This window comes from Heloderma suspectum, chromosome 16 (assembly GCF_057233095.1).
Source record: "Heloderma suspectum isolate Gila_16-S chromosome 16, 16-S_ref, whole genome shotgun sequence".
Taxonomy (NCBI): domain Eukaryota; kingdom Metazoa; phylum Chordata; class Lepidosauria; order Squamata; family Helodermatidae; genus Heloderma; species Heloderma suspectum.
Window position 1 is genome coordinate 12,807,926 of NC_139473.1, and position 15,740 is coordinate 12,823,665.

A 15,740-nucleotide genomic window follows, 5' to 3' on the forward strand; every position below is an offset into this window, starting at 1 on the left:
CCCACCCACGACAAGCGGAGGCGGGAGGGTCCCTCGGCCATGGCCCCCTGCCGCTCGGACGCGCCCCGGAACGCAGCGCGCCTTGGGGACCAGCCGGGCGCCTGGGGGCACCGCCGGGCGCCCCTGAGCTGAACGGCCCCGCAGCAGCCCTCTCGCGCGCTGCCCGAAGGCGCCCTGTATGCGGAGCTTTCCGGGACCCCCCTGGGGGCCGGCGAGGCTTCGTCTCTCTTCCGCGGGCGGGGAAAGGACCCGGGCAGTAGCCCTCCTAGCTTAGCCCTGCTGGAGAGGAGGAGAGCGCGAGAAAGGCAGGAGCGGCGCAGGGCGGCGGCGGAGGAAGAGGAGGCAGCCAGACCTGTAGGAGCAGCAGAAACGCCTGCCTGCAAGGTGAGCCCCCGCCCCGCGACCGCCGCCCCGCTTTCCCTGCCCGACGCGGGAGAGCGCGCAGCTCCGCGGGTTGTGCGCGCAACGCCCTCTCCAAGCTGCCCGAAGGAAGTGCGGCGGCGGCGTGGGGAGATGCGTCTCGCTTCGGGTAGGAGGAGGTCGCTGGGTGGGAGTGAGACTCCAGCAGGGGGGCGGGAGGGAGACGAGGAGGTGGCGGCGGCGGCGGCGGCGGCGGCGCTGGGCAGGTTCGCTTCTGCAAATGATGGAGCTGGGCACCGGCAGCGGCTGAGGTCGGGCTGGAGAAAGCGCCAGGCATCCACAGACGTGTTGGTGAGGAAAGCCGGGGGGCGGGAGGGGGGGGGGCCGCGAGGGGGACACGGCCGGGGTCGATCCTGCGTGGGCTGGGTGGGTTTCCACTGCGCGTAAGTTTTCACCCCACGGCGTGGGGGCGGTGACCCCCGAACCAACGCGAGCGCTGTCTGCAGGGCAGAGGTTGGGTCCCAAGCTTGGGGCGGGGAAGAGTCTGTGGAAGACGGAGAGAGGGACTTGTATGAAACGGTCGTGAGCAGCGATGGCACGACCGAGCTATGGATTCTTAGGGGTGCCGTGGGGTTTTTTTGATGGTGATGAGTGGGTACACACGCACATACATACATACATGCGCGCGCGCGGTCCCATTTAAATGCCATCTCTCCGGCTTTGAACTGAAGAGAGGGATCTTCTCCCAGGATCCCCCTCCCAAACCTGGCCTCTTCTTCCCCTCCCCTCCCCTTCCCCTCCCCTCCGATCCATCCTGATGCGCTTCTCCATCTCATCCCACCCCCCGGCAACTGCTTCTATTATATCAATGTCATAACCGCTAGCAACACGCAAGCATTCATACCTTGGACAAGTGGGAACATGGGAGTGGAGAATTACTGGATGGACCTTTAGGAAAATCTCAGTGTTGTCACTTCTTTTCTCCACCCATCCGCACACACACACGCGCGCGCACACACACACACACACACACCGCCACCCCAGTTTCCCTTCTGATCCAAGATGTACACAAGGAAAATGCTGTAGGAGAAAAGCGGGATTCTGTCTTTAACTGAAGCTTCGAAGGCGCACCATTAGGGGTGGGCTTGTTCCAAAAATAACGATGAAGTTGCTAAGCATCAGGTAGTAAGTAGGTCCTTTTACAAAGGGCAGGGGAAAGTGGGAGTGTGTGCAGCATGGAGGTGAGCAGGAAAGGGGACATTAAGTGATGGAGGAGATGCCAGGTCAGCACTGCCTTCTGCTTATTATGTTTCAATTTGTCCGCTGTCTCGTAACATGTATGTTTAATCTGTACAGTGTTTAGTGCAGGGGTGGACAGACTTCAGGCCTACAGGATCTATTTTGTTTGTTTTTGTTAGAACCCCCAAATCCACCAGCTGGACACACATGAGAAAGATTGACTTAGGGACCAGATGTACACTTAGAATTAAGGAACAGGGTCTCTCTGAGCACATGCTCAGAACAGGAATTTGTTTTCAGTATCAGAAGTGAGCTTACAGCCCATTTCGTACATACATCCTTCCCTTGTTTCCTCCCACCGTTTCCTTTCAGTGGCCTAATCTTGATGCACCCTTTTTTGTTTGTTGATATTGTTAAACAACCAGGAGTCAGAAACTTTTGCCAGCGAGTCACCCAGACTTCTTCCTGTAGATCAACATCTGCCTTCCGCCCATCCTCGGTTTAGGGTGTTTCTGGTAAAGAGCTGAGAAAAAATGTTATGCAGAGAGATTGCTGATATGTAGCCCCCTGGCATAGGGCAGTCTTGAAATGTAAATATGAATGTAAGGAGCTCAACTGCCTTATACAGAGTCAAGCCATTGGTCTAGTGCTGTCCACTCTTTGAGATCCTCAGGTAAAGGGATCTTTCCCAGCCCAGCTGCCTAAAATCCTTTTTTCCCAGCCCAGCTGCCTAAAACCCTTTCAGATGGAGATGGTGGGGATTGAACTGGGATGGGCTGCATGCAAAGCAGGAGATCTACCCTGGAGCAGGGACTCCTGATATTCAGGTTTACAGTCTTGCATCTCTTCTATATGGGACTAGAGTGGTGTGTGCATATGTGGTGAATATAAGGTCAGTGAAGCAAGCTCCTTACCAAATGTCAATTTTGAGGTCTTGGCAGCTTGGCTACCTTAGATCCTTGGAGCTGTAGTTGTCTATCATTGGGACTGGAATCCTCTGGGTGCAAAGCATATGCTCTGATCACTGAACTTTAGCCTTCCACGTAGAAGTGTTCATAGCTATTGACACAGATGGCATTTGTCATAGGATGGTTGCATGCCAACATGCATGGATGGATAACACCCTCTCATTATAGGACTCGTATCAGCTGCATATGTTTGTAGCGAAGGAATTGTGGGTGGGTGGGGTGAGATGCAAGGGCCCTCGTTGTCATGCTTTGTACCCAGGGCTAGAATTACAATATTCCAGATTAGGAAGAATAGTCCAGAAGTGCCTTGATTTGGATATTCCTTAGAAAAAAGGAAAATCCTGTGAGTTGTAATAATGCTTTCATCTTAATCAAGCTCAAAGTGTGGGTTCCTACACTAACTCAGCCATCCTTACTGCAATCTCATTATTCGGAATACGGGACAGAGACACCTTTCCCTGACCCTTAAGAAATATTTTTAGAAAGCTCTCGACCAAGGCTGTATTTTCAAGTAGGTAGAACCCCCCCCTCCCCACTCTACCAAGAAAATATTCTAGAGCCTGTCCACCCCAAGAATGATGTAGGGCCAGCCCATAGGATTAAACCTACTACCCCAAAGCTGCATGCTTTGCCAGTGTATCCAGGATCGATTCACGCCCACACGTCTTGAGGTTCTGTGATCAGTCAGGATGCTCTCCATGAAGTTGCTGTAAAGGTAAGAGACTGAGCTTGGATTTGGGAAGACCCCAGTTCAAAACTTTCCACCTCCATGAACTGACACCCTTGAGTAAGCCCCCTCCCCCAGCATCAGTGCCCCTTGCGATGTGTATCAGGGAGGTAGTGACTGGGCTTTGGACGATTGTGGGGGTGAAAGAACCCATCCTGGATTCTTCCCCCGCCCCGAGCATGCTGGTCACACAACTGCAATTTACATAATTACCTGTGATGCAGCACTGGTTGCTGGGACAGTAGAGGTTACTTCTTACACACCCTACAACCCACAACTTGCAGTAGGGGTTGTGGGGTGGGTGAGAAGCCACCCCTGCCCCGAGTTGGGTCTGGACGATACGGCAACTGCATGGCATCACTGGTAATTATGTTACCAGTAAATTGCGGTCATGCGACCGGCATGCACAGGGGCAGGGAAAGAACCCACGTTGAGTTCTTTCACCCCCGCGATCGTCCGAATGCAGCCAGTGATATCAACTTCCCCTGCAGGGTTGTTGTAACAGTTTCAGCAAACAAACGGATGTGCTTCCAGTATTCTAAACAGCTATGGAAGTGCTAAGAATGAATAATAACTTCATTCATTATATTTGCACTGACCCAACTAGGATGGCTTTAAAGTGGGCTTAGACTAATTCACGGAGTACTGATGGCTATATATTATCTCCAGGATCAGAGATATATGCTTCTGAATGGAAGTTGCTAGGTGTCAGGCTTCCCGATCCCCCCAGCACACACGCTCAGGCAATCTGACACCGGTTACCCAAATCAGTGAGCTTTCTTTGTTGCAGGGAATCCCATGGCAAAAGCTTAATGGTTACACTCTTCAGAAAACATCTAGCTGATGGTCAGTAGCTATAGGCACGAAGTAATTCCCAAACAGTCCAAAGCTAAACACTGCTTCTGTGAGTGAGATCCTCACCAACGTGGTTTCCACACTTTCACTCTCCATGGTTCTGAACACAAGGGAAGGCACTCTGAATTCCTAGGTACCTAACCCAGGCAATCTTTTCGTGGGGTTCTAACCCCAGACATGGAAAGGGAATGATTCCTGGAATGAACCCATCAGGCAATCAAGGGATAACTTCTTGAAGGGCCTAAACAAACCACACCCATAGAGAGTCCAACTTTGAATCTTTTGTTGATAACTCCAACCTACATGATCATGGCCTATCAAGATCAAAGGAAGGGTAAACCCAGACATGCAGGGAGTTCCATGCCATTGCTTTCACATGGGAAACTCCACACTGCATGCATCCAGGCAGAGGAAAGTCCAGAAGTCATAGATCAAACCCAGACTGCCAGTACGCTGAGCTGACGACAAACAGACACACACCATCCACAGCAATGAGAGTTCAAGTCTATGAAGAGCCTCACAGTACTTTTCAGGGCAAGTCCTCAACAATCCAAAGTTCCAGTCCATGTGCAGAGTGCTTCCAAAAGCCCAGACGGTGATGGATCCAAGCAAAGAAGGCTTCAGGCAAGGAAGACAAGATGTGCCTAGCAAAGGCTCTTTGCCTTTGCATCATCTCCAAAGGGAAGGTGTGACTGTAAGACACCCCCTCCAGATCCCTGGATAGACAATGGCCTTTAGACAGGAGCCTTGCTGAAAGGCTAAACAGGGCGGCACTGCTCAGCCCTCCAGCAGTGATGCTTCAACCTGGGCGACCCTTCTGCAAACCCCACCCCACCTCTGCCAGGTCCCCATGGACAGCTTCCAGCCTCCCTTCCTGCCAAGGCCAGACCAGCAGGCAGATGGGGAGTGGGGTGACTCCCCATGGCTCTGCTCTGAGAACATTGATGCACGCACAGATTCTGACAGCCCAGAGATACTTCTAATCAAATCCTGGCTATCACCTACAAGGGCCTGACACTAGGCAACACAGTCTGGTGGTAGCTATTGTACGCTTTTCCTGCTCGTGGGCTTCCCATAGGTATCTTGTTGGCCAGTGTGGGAACAAAATACTGGACTACATAGGGCTTTGGTCTGATCCAGCAAGCCTCTTCTTACCATGTCCTTATCCCCAACTTCTGCCATGTGCTCCTAATTAGGTGAAGGGTACTAGAGATCATTCCAGTGCTTGTTGAATTAGCACTGAATAAACATCTTTAGCAATGTCTTTTTTTGACCATGAGTCCTTGATCAAATGGACATACAACTTGCATACATACATGCGTAACAACCAGCATGTGACTAAGGGGGGCTTTAATCAGGGGTGTGGATGTATGCACTATACTCTTACTAAAGCGGGGAATAGCTACTTCTAAAAATGGGGAAATTGCCTCAATTACTCATTGAAAGTAAATAAGAATAAGAATAAGAATTCTTTACAGATTTTTTTGTTCTCGAACACACACCTGCACATTCATTGCAGAAGTGAAAAATGGCTTGGTCCGTATACCCATTCGTTACCGCATGAACTAGAATAAAGATGGAGCATTGGGGGATTAGTGTTTGTCCAGTAAGGAGGGAAGGTGGCATTATGGAAATGGCAGAGCAGTGGATGGGAAGGCTCAGCGACCAAGGAAGCTTGAATGCTGGTGGCACTGGTGGACCAGAGTGGTGGAAATGGATAGATTTTTAGGAAGGAAGGAAAAGGAATGGAGCAGGACTGGCTATAATTACCTGACTTCAGAAGATGGGGGTATCCAGAGGACTTCATGTCCTAGTTAGCTACAGAAAGTTAGAAAAATGCCATAGGCAGAGACGACCCTCAGCTTTCTCCCACATGTGTTAAACAAAGGGAAGCTTTGGATGGCTTTAAAAGGGGGTTAGATCAATTCCAGGAGGAGAAGACTATCAATGGCTACTAGTCCTGATGGCTATGTGCTACCTTCACATCAGTTGTTGGGGAACATGGGCGGGAGGGTGCTGATGCACTTGTGTCCTGCTTGTGGGTTCCCAGTCAACAGCTAGTTGGCCACTGTGTGAACAGAATGCTGGACTAGATGGACCCTTGGTCTGATCCAGCAGGGCTCTGCTTGTGTTCTTTTGTTCTTAAGGACCTCTTCACACAGCGCATAGTTAAACTGTGGAATTTGCTAACACAGGATGTACTGATGGCCACCAATTTGGCTGGCTTTAAAAGGGTGGTGGAGAAATTCCTGGAGGAGAAGGCTGTCAATGGCTACTAGTTCTGATGCCTATGTGCTACCTCCAGTCCCAGAGGCAGTATGCCTATGTATACTAGCTGCTGGGGAGCATGGGTGGGAGGGTGCTGCTGTGCTCTTGCCCTGCTTGTTGTTTCCTGGTCCACAGCTGGTGAGCCACTGTGTGAACAGAATGCTGGACTAGATGGACCCTTGGTCTGATCCAGCAGGGCTCTTCTGATGTTCTTATGAAATCGTACGATAGTATCCAATGTCACCCTTGTGCAGGCGGTGCAGGCATGTTGCTGGTGGCGCATGCGTGACCCCTTCCACTGGAAGCTGCGATGTAGTGCTTCGGGGGGAAGCACCAAAATGAGCGGAAATGCTCGTTTCCAGAAAGGGCGGGTGGGCTGCCTGCAGAAGGGCAGCATTGGATACGATCCTTAGTTTGGTTCTGGGGGATAAATTGATTCTTGGGAATGAACAGAAGTCTCAGGGCTATTTACTCATTTATTGATTGATTTATTATTTATTTATTAAATTTCTTAATTGCCCATCTGGCTGGTCATGCAGCCACTCTGGGCAATGTACAACAATACAGTTTAAAACAGTAAAATTACACATTAAAACATTGTCTAAAAATACCCTAACCCACTCCAAATGCCTGCTCGAACAACCAAGTTTTCAATGCATGGCGGAAGCTCATCAAAGAGGAAGCATGGCGGAGTTCCCTAGGGAGGGAGTTCCACAGAGTGGGGGCCATCACAGAGAAGGCCCTCTCCCTCGTCCTCACCAGCCTAGCTGTCCTGGCTGATGGGACAGAGAGAAGGCCATCCGAGGCTGATTGTCAGGGTGGACACTGAGCCCATAGAATCCCAGAGTAGTTCTGATTCTGACGAAAAGCAGTCGCTCCTGGGAGAGGAGCGCGCTCCTCTTTCCCAGGGCCCACAGCTGACGGAGATTCCTCCCACCAGCATTCCTAGTTTAGTTAGCAGTCCAGGGAGTGACCAAGCACAGATAGCAGACTTGGTGGATGCGCAACGCAGATGCAGAGAGCGGCGCCAGATGGAGGGCGCGGAAAGGAGGCGAAGTGCCAGGTTGGCGCACAAACAACGGCTGCTCCCAGAGGCTCCAAGGGGAGGGACTCTCCCTAGTCCTTAAGTTCAGGGGTCTGCCAGTAATTCCCTTTCAAACGGGGACCAACTGTTCCAACTTAGGCCATAGGTACTGTGCTGCTCAGATCTAGTTGCAAACGGTATAGTTGTTAAGTTGTAAAAGAAGAATAAAGCTTTGAAAGGAATCCCTTTGTCTGTGTCTGGACTTAGCTAGTGGATTAGACTGAGAGAGCCCTCCAAGGAGCCCTTGACACTGATCTTGTTGAGCAGCCTGTCTGGTGTTGCTGGAGGTGCTCCTTGAGATAGGCTGATCCAGAACTGTATAGGGTTTTAAAGGTCAAAACCAACACCCTGGATTTGGCCTTTACCAAATACCAAAACAACTGGTAACCAATGCAACTCCTTCAGAATGATGTGATCACGCCGGCGGCTGCCTTTAATTGGGCGAGCCGCCGTGTTCTCCGCCAGCTGCAGCTTCCAAACCGTCTTCAAGGGTAACCCCATGTAGAGCGCATTACAGTAGTCTTCCCATACCTTGCCTCTTGATTAATTCCGACCTGGCTCATTATATAGAGTAGTATAGTGCAAAATCCACAACCAAAACATGTCATCGAGGGTACTTGGGCAGTGCTCAACCCTGCTAACCTGTCCGGGTAGGGGACCCCACTTCATGATCGGACCACTTCCCCCTCCCCCGCAAGGTCTTTCAACTGGCCAATTCAAATGTACCCTCGCGAGTTAGTCGTCTGGGGGTTGGCATGGTGATGGGGCAGGCATTCACATATTTTCTGCAGTTACAGGGAACAGCCCCCTTTAATCCAGTCAAGGAGGAAACGAGAAAATTCTACAGCTCCTGGGTTTTTGCAGTGGTTCCAGAGCCTTAATGACTTTCCTGGCCGCTTTTCAGGCGGTGCCTTCTGGAAGCAAAATGGAATCTTGAGCCAAGGTGTCAGGGTAGTGCCAACTAAATCCATAGCACACCGTGCATGTGTTAGTGAAATAGCACATCTGACGCTCCCCTGTAGTGTGGTTTAATAGCCTTTCTAGAGAGGATACAACTGCAAGGCAGCACATCTGCCTTGATTATGTTAAGAACATAGAAAGAGCCCTGCTGGATCAAACCAAAGGTCCATCTAGTCCAGCATTGTGTTCACATAGTGGCCAACCAGCTGCCCACAGGAAACCCACAAGCAGGACATGAATGCAACAGCACCGTCCTGCCCATGTTCCCCAGCAACTGGTGTACATAGGCTTACTACCTCTGGTACTGGAGGTAGCATAGAGCCATCAGGACTAATAGCCATTGATAGCCTTCTCCTCCAGGAATTTGTCTAACCCCCTTTTAAAGCCATCCAAACTGGTGGCCATCACTCCATCTTGTGGTAGTGAATTCCATAGTTTGGCTATGTTTTATGTGAAGAAGTTCTTCCTTTTATCTGTCCATAATCTCCGTCCAATCAGTTTCATGGGATGACCCTGGGTTCTAGTATTAGAAGAGAGGGAGAAAAATGCCCCCTCTCTACATTCTCCACACCATCCATAATTTTGTACACCTCTATCATGTCTCCCCGTACTTGCTGTTTTTCCAAGCTAAACAATCCCATATGTTGCAATCTTCCCTCATAGGCGAGATGCTCCATCGCTGTTCTGTCTAGGCTTCCTAGCATCCCACTGCTCCTAAGAGCTCTCAACACCCCCCAGTTCTTTCAGAAATCTTCCCCAGTTGTACATTAAGTCCACACCCCTTCTCATTGTACTATTCTTTCTCCTACAGCATTTTGACATTTGCAAAATACTTTACCATCTACATCAGGGGTTGGGAAGCTGTGGTCTTCCAGATATTGTTCTACCAGAATTCCCACCTTCCAATTGCCCATTTGGACAAGGGACTCAGTGGAATGTGGAGATGATGCAGGCAGTTGACATGATGATGCCTGAGTGCCCTGGCCTGAGTAGAGCCTGGGGAGCTCCATGATATGCATCTAAGCTGAGGACAAGGAAGAAAGAGTGGAAACAGCTAGAACACAGGTGCAGGAAGATTCATGCTGAGTCTGATGGAACACAAGTTAGAGCTCATTATCAAGCTTACTCTGTGGTGGTGATGGTGGCAAAGTGGAAGTTCTTTTCCACCACTGTTGCATCTTCTCAGATTTTTCCAGTGGAGCTTTTCCAAGTGGTTCATGCCTGCTGCAATCTGGGCTTGGGAGAGAGATGGTGGAACCCTCAGTAGCACACTGTGACAACAGGTTTGTGTGATACTTCAAAGATAAAGTCGCTCATGTTCATCGTGACTTGCACACCATAGTTAATCCATTCTCATTAGTAGAAGTGTCCAGAGTACTGTGTGCCCCACTTTTATTGGATGACTTTGAGTTCTTGAGGCCCAAGGATGCAGACATGGGGCCTGGTCACCTGTGTGCTTGACCCATTTTCCTAATAGGAAGAGGATGTCCATTTGGGTCCAGGAGGTTGTAAAATCTCCTTGAGATAGGGAGTGGTACTACCCTCTTTAAAGGAGGTGTTCATTAGGCCACTCCTGAAGAAACATAATGTTGACCTAGAAGATGTTAATAGTTATAGGCCTGTTGCCAACATCCCCTTCCTGGGCAAGGTGCTCACGCAGGTGGTTGTCAGTCAACTCAAGACACTCTTGAATAAAAGTGATTATCTAGATCTGTTTAAAATGGGCTTCAGGCCTATTTTTGGAATGGAAACTGCCTTAGTCAGCTTATGGGATGACCTTTGCCAAGGGAGGGACAGGGGGAATGTGACCCTATTGATTCTCTTGGACCTCTCAGCAGCTTTCAATATCATCAGCCATGGTATCCTTCTGGATAGGTTGTCTGGGCTGGGTGTTGGAGGTACTGTGTTATGTCCTACTTGCCTGGCTGATTCCAGAAGGTGGTGCTGAGGGATTATTTCTGTGTCCCTTGTCAGTTATGTTATGGGTTTCCACAGGGCTCTATTTTATCCCCCAGGCTATTCGACATCTACATAAAACCTCTGGGGGAGGTTATCTGGAGATAAACTGAGATGTTGCCAATATGTGGATGACATCCAACTCTATATCTCCTTTTCATCAGGTTATCTGAATCAATGCTGGGATGCAAGGATGAACTGGGTGAAGGCCAATAAACTGAGATTGAATCAAGGCAAGACAGAAGTACAATTAGTGGGTAATCTGTCTGTCTGTCTGTCTGAGTGGTGTCCAGCTAGTTCTGGAGGGGGCTGCAAAGGATCAGGTTTGTCGTTTGGGGGTGGTCTTAGATCCAGCATTGTCATTGGAAGCATAGTTATCCTTGGTGGTGCAGAGTGCTTTGAAGAGCTTAGGCTGATATATCAACGATGACCCTACCTGGACAGAGATAGCCTAGCCACAGTTATCCATGCTTTGGTAACCACTCGTTTCGATGACAGCGATGAATTATGTCTGGGATTGCCTTTTTAAAAGGTCTGGAAGCTTCAGCTAGTTCAAAACAAGGCAACAAGATTGTTAACAGGGACTGGCTGATAGCATGACATTACATGAGTGCTTTGTGATCTGCACTGGCTTCCGGTCTGATTCCGGGCCCAATTCAAAGTGCTGGTACTAACATTTAAAATCCTAAACAGCTCAGGGCCATGCTATCCAAAGGACAATCTCCACCCATATATGACTGGATGGACCTTAATCATCTTCAAAGACCCTTCTGTGGGTGACTCCTGCCAAATGATGTGAGGCAGGTGGTCGCTAAGGAGAGGGTCTTTTCAGTGGTGGCACTCCAGTTGTGGAATACCCTTCACAGAGAGGACAGCCAGGAGCCTAAACTTTGGTGTTTTCAGCATCAGGTGAAGACCTTTTTATTCTCCCAGGCTTTTAGTCATTCAGTTAAACAAACAATAAACAAACAAAAAAGCACATGTAAGTATGTTTTAAGATCCACTGGCATTTACTTCGGTTTTTAATCTGGTTCTATTCTGTTATTTTAACTTTTTCAGGTTTTGATATCATTTTTAAATGTTATATTTTATGTTAAGTGTTGTGAGCTGCCCAGGGAGCTTTGGCAATTGGGCAGCATATAAATGTGATGAATAAATTAAAACAGGGCCAGCAATTTACCAGGTGGTAGTATCAGAAAACAACAAAATCTCTGCTAAATTGGGACAGTTTGAAATACATTAACTTTCTTCCACTCTGCACTCCAATCTTCTGGAAACATGTTGCCTCCTGTCTTAATACTAGTTCTGTATTCAGTGCATCCCAACCCAACTGGTTCCTTGGTTGTACTTCTGTGTTCCTTGGTCATACTTCAGTGTGACAAGGCAGGAGTGTGAGAGAGATCTCTCAGGCAACCTTTGTATGTACATGTCATTTATTTAGGGGTGTACGAAAACCCGCTTACCTGGCTCCGCTGGGGTCCGCAGTTGGGGGGAGGTGATCCGTTCCTCCCCCCAGAATCCTCGACGGGGTGGGGGGAGGCGATCCGTTCCTCCTCCCCGGAATTCTGCCTGGCTGGCTCCGCTCCGGGGCCAGTCTGCGAAGCCGCCAGCCAGGCCAACCCGCAGCAGGGCCTCCAAAAGCTCCCGGGCTGCTACAGACGCAAATGGCGTTCTGCGTAGGGGACACCATTTGCATCCCTACGCTAGCCCGTGACAAGCTACGTAAATATTTATGTAGCCTATCGCGTCCCTGCCTTAACCATGATAGGCTACGTAAATACTTACGTAGCCTATCACGGCATTCCTGGGCAGGCGAATGGCGGCGGCCACCGCCGCCATTCAAGGAGCACCCACCGGCAAATGGCACCAGCTAGGCTCCGTTTTGTGCGCATTTCGCGGGGTGGGGGGTGGGGCTTTGCTCCGCCATGGATTCCAGTGGGCCGAATGCGCTGGCATTCGGCCTCGATGGGATCCGTGGTGGAATTCTCCACCATCCCTACATTTATTATACACTGCAATGAACCTCAAGGATCTTAATAAGTTATCCAAAGCAGAAGAAGCCTTTCACCAAATATAACCTTTTTTCTTCCCGATTACATGTGATTACCCAGTGTAGAATCGTTCTGAATCAACTGATGATTGTAGGTTTTTGAACGAATTTTACTTATGCATTAGTAAAATTAATGTGCCGTGTGGGAGAAAAGGCCTTGTGATAGGCCTGAACCAAAGTGTCAAAGATGGAAAAATGCAGAAAATATTGTATGGGAGTAGCTGAGAAAAACAAGACACAAAGAACTGGGTAAGAGGGTAGAATAAACAATCCTGCACACAGATAAAGTGTGCAGGATTGTTTATTCCAACTCCAACTCCTGTCTCATGAGGGTAATGGGGAGGCAAAAACTCATTCCCCACTGAGATAAGGTACTGCCTGGAAGAAGGAATTTGCAGATCATTGTGCCCTAACTGTGTTTAGGGGTATATTCATGGTTACGGATGCATACGTGAACACCCCCAACCCTAATGTGATTGGATATAGATAACATATGCAAGCTTTTAATTGGCTAAAGCCTTTCTCTTTATATTTTTACTATGTACTTTGTTTTCCTTTAAAAACCCATGTAATCTGTTCCCAAATTGTAGTTCCGTTGCGAATAGCCCATGTATATACCTTCTGAATAAAGTGTGATTTCAGATGCATGACCATCAGCCTCATCCTTTGGGCAGGGGTGGTTCTCATTCCCTTTTGTTTCCCCACAGCTTCCCCCACAGCCGCCATGAGTCATTTTTTTACAGCAGTACTCAGGATGCATTAAAACCATTGCACAATATTTAAACCAAAGAAAAAAGTGCCACCCCGCCCAAATGAAAAAGGTGGTGGCGTTTACAGATGCACTACCCAATTAATATGCCAGCAAAATCAAATTAATCACAGCACCTGACTAGAATAGAAGAAAGTAAGCCCACTTGGCTTGCAGAGAACCTACCTATGTTCATGTGTGATCATCATCAGTGCACCTTTGGCTGTTAGTAACTGTTGTTATGTGTCTATGCAAGAATGAACTTTCCCTGGAAAATATTAGTGTCTGTTATGTTGGCAACATGTAGAGCAGTCCCAATTTGGAGGCTCCTAGTCTCAATGAACCCCTCAGCCCCAGTGTCATCACACAACACCCCCAGGCTGTCAGGGGGGTTTCTGAGCCCAGGGAGTGGGACAGCAATTCAGATTCTGAAGAAGAACCGCCAGGCAAGGGGGAGGGGTTTTCCCAGGCTAGTCCAGACATGACTAGGCTGGCTTCCCAGATTACAAGCATCCAGCTGGCTGAGGATGAGGGTCCCTCTTCACACACACACACACACACACACACACACCCATGAGAGGCAGCGAACAGGAGGAGGCAGAGTCTGGGGAGTATGACCTAATAGACACCAGACGCAGGTGCAGAGCAAAGAGAGAGAAGGCTGGGGCAGAACGTAGACAGTCTACCCGACTGGCCTTGCATGAAAAGCTGTGCTTAGAGGCCTCAGGAGAAGAGAGGAACCTTCCCCCCTGAAGTTAGGCTAGTCAGACTGCCTCCATCTTCAAATGGCAGGCAACTTTTGTAACTTCCTTTTGAATCGCCTGGAGGCATTCCTTTGTAGACCGAGAGTCACTGAGAGTTTGCATCTGTATGACCCTGTGAAGTAATGGATTAAAAGCTGTAGACTGAAGCCTCTCGTCTGTGGATGTCTGGGGCTTAGAAGTAAAGTGGGGGGCTAAAGGAATCCTGACACAGGCAGCGGCCAGGGCTCCAGCCTACTGGGAAAGTCCCCTGCCAATGCTTGCCCTGGCCGTTTGGCACCGGGTCGCCTCTGTTTTAATCTTTCACAGTGCCATGGATGTAGCATCACTCTGGGGCATGGGAGAATTAAAATGGCAACTGTCTCACACTGAGCGGAGGAGTGTTGACAGCACCAGGTAAACCTGCTGAGGGACACTGTTATAGTAAGGGGTTCACCAGAGGGCACTATGTTGAAGGTCTCCTCCAAATTGTCTCCAACCTCGCCATCACTGTATTTTTTGCCTTTGGGGGGATATTTTTTAAAAAGCTCAATAGACGTTGCTAGAATGGTCATTCTATCTCCCAAGATTATACTGAGAGCAAACATCATGTGGGTGACCCGTGACCCTCTAGATGTTGTTGGACTCTGTGATGAAACCCCTACTCTCTTCACCCAGCCTTCGGTCTCTCAAGATGGGGAGGGGGGTCATCTTCACTTCCACCTAAGCAGGTTATTTCCACTCACCTCAGGTTTCCGCCTTTAACCACCTTTTGTATACTCCTTTTTCCCTAGAGTATAATTGCGTGAACCCCCCTCCCCCTTTTAACTGCTACCATAAGTAGTGTGATGAAGACTTCAGTGCCAACTTGATGTAACAGAATCAAAATGATGCATTTAGATTATTATACAGACTTAACTTTAAAAGATTTCTCTTAAACTGAGATTTTAAAAGGTTTTAAAGACTCAGTTTAAAAGATTTAAAAGATTTCACTACAGACTCAATGTAAAAGAATCAAAACAATTTATTGAGCTTATTATACAGATTTAACTTTAAAAGATTTCTCCTTACCTAAGATTTAGAAGATTTCAGTACAGACTCGATTTTAAAGATTTTAAAGATTTTAAAGACTCAGTTTAAAAGATTTAAAAGTCTTCACTACAGACTTAGTGTAAAAGAATCAAAACAATTTATTGAGCTTATTATACAGATTTAACTTTAAAAGATTTCTCCTTACCTAAGATTTAAAAGGTTTCAGTACAGACTCAATTTTAAAGATTTTAAAAGATTTTAAAGACTCAGTTTAAAAGATTTAAAAGTCTTCACTACAGACTCAGTGTAAAAGAATCAAAACAATTTATTGAGATTATTATACAGATTTAACTTTAAAAGATTTCTCCTTACCTAAGATTTAAAAGATTTCAGTACAGACTCGATTTTAAAGATTTTAAAGATTTTAAAGACTCAGTTTAAAAGATTTAAAAGTCTTCACTACAGACTCAGTGTAAAAGAATCAAAACAATTTATTGAGCTTATTATACAGATTTAACTTTAAAAGATTTCTCCTAACCTAAGATTTAAAAGGTTTCAGTACAGACTTGATTTTAAAGATTTTAAAAGATTTTAAAGACTCAGTTTAAAAGATTTAAAAGTCTTCACTACAGACTCAATGTAAAAGAATCAAAACAATTTATTGAGATTATTATACAGATTTAACTTTAAAAGATTTCTCCTAACCTAAGATTTAAAAGGTTTCAGTACAGACTCAATTTTAAAGATTTTAAA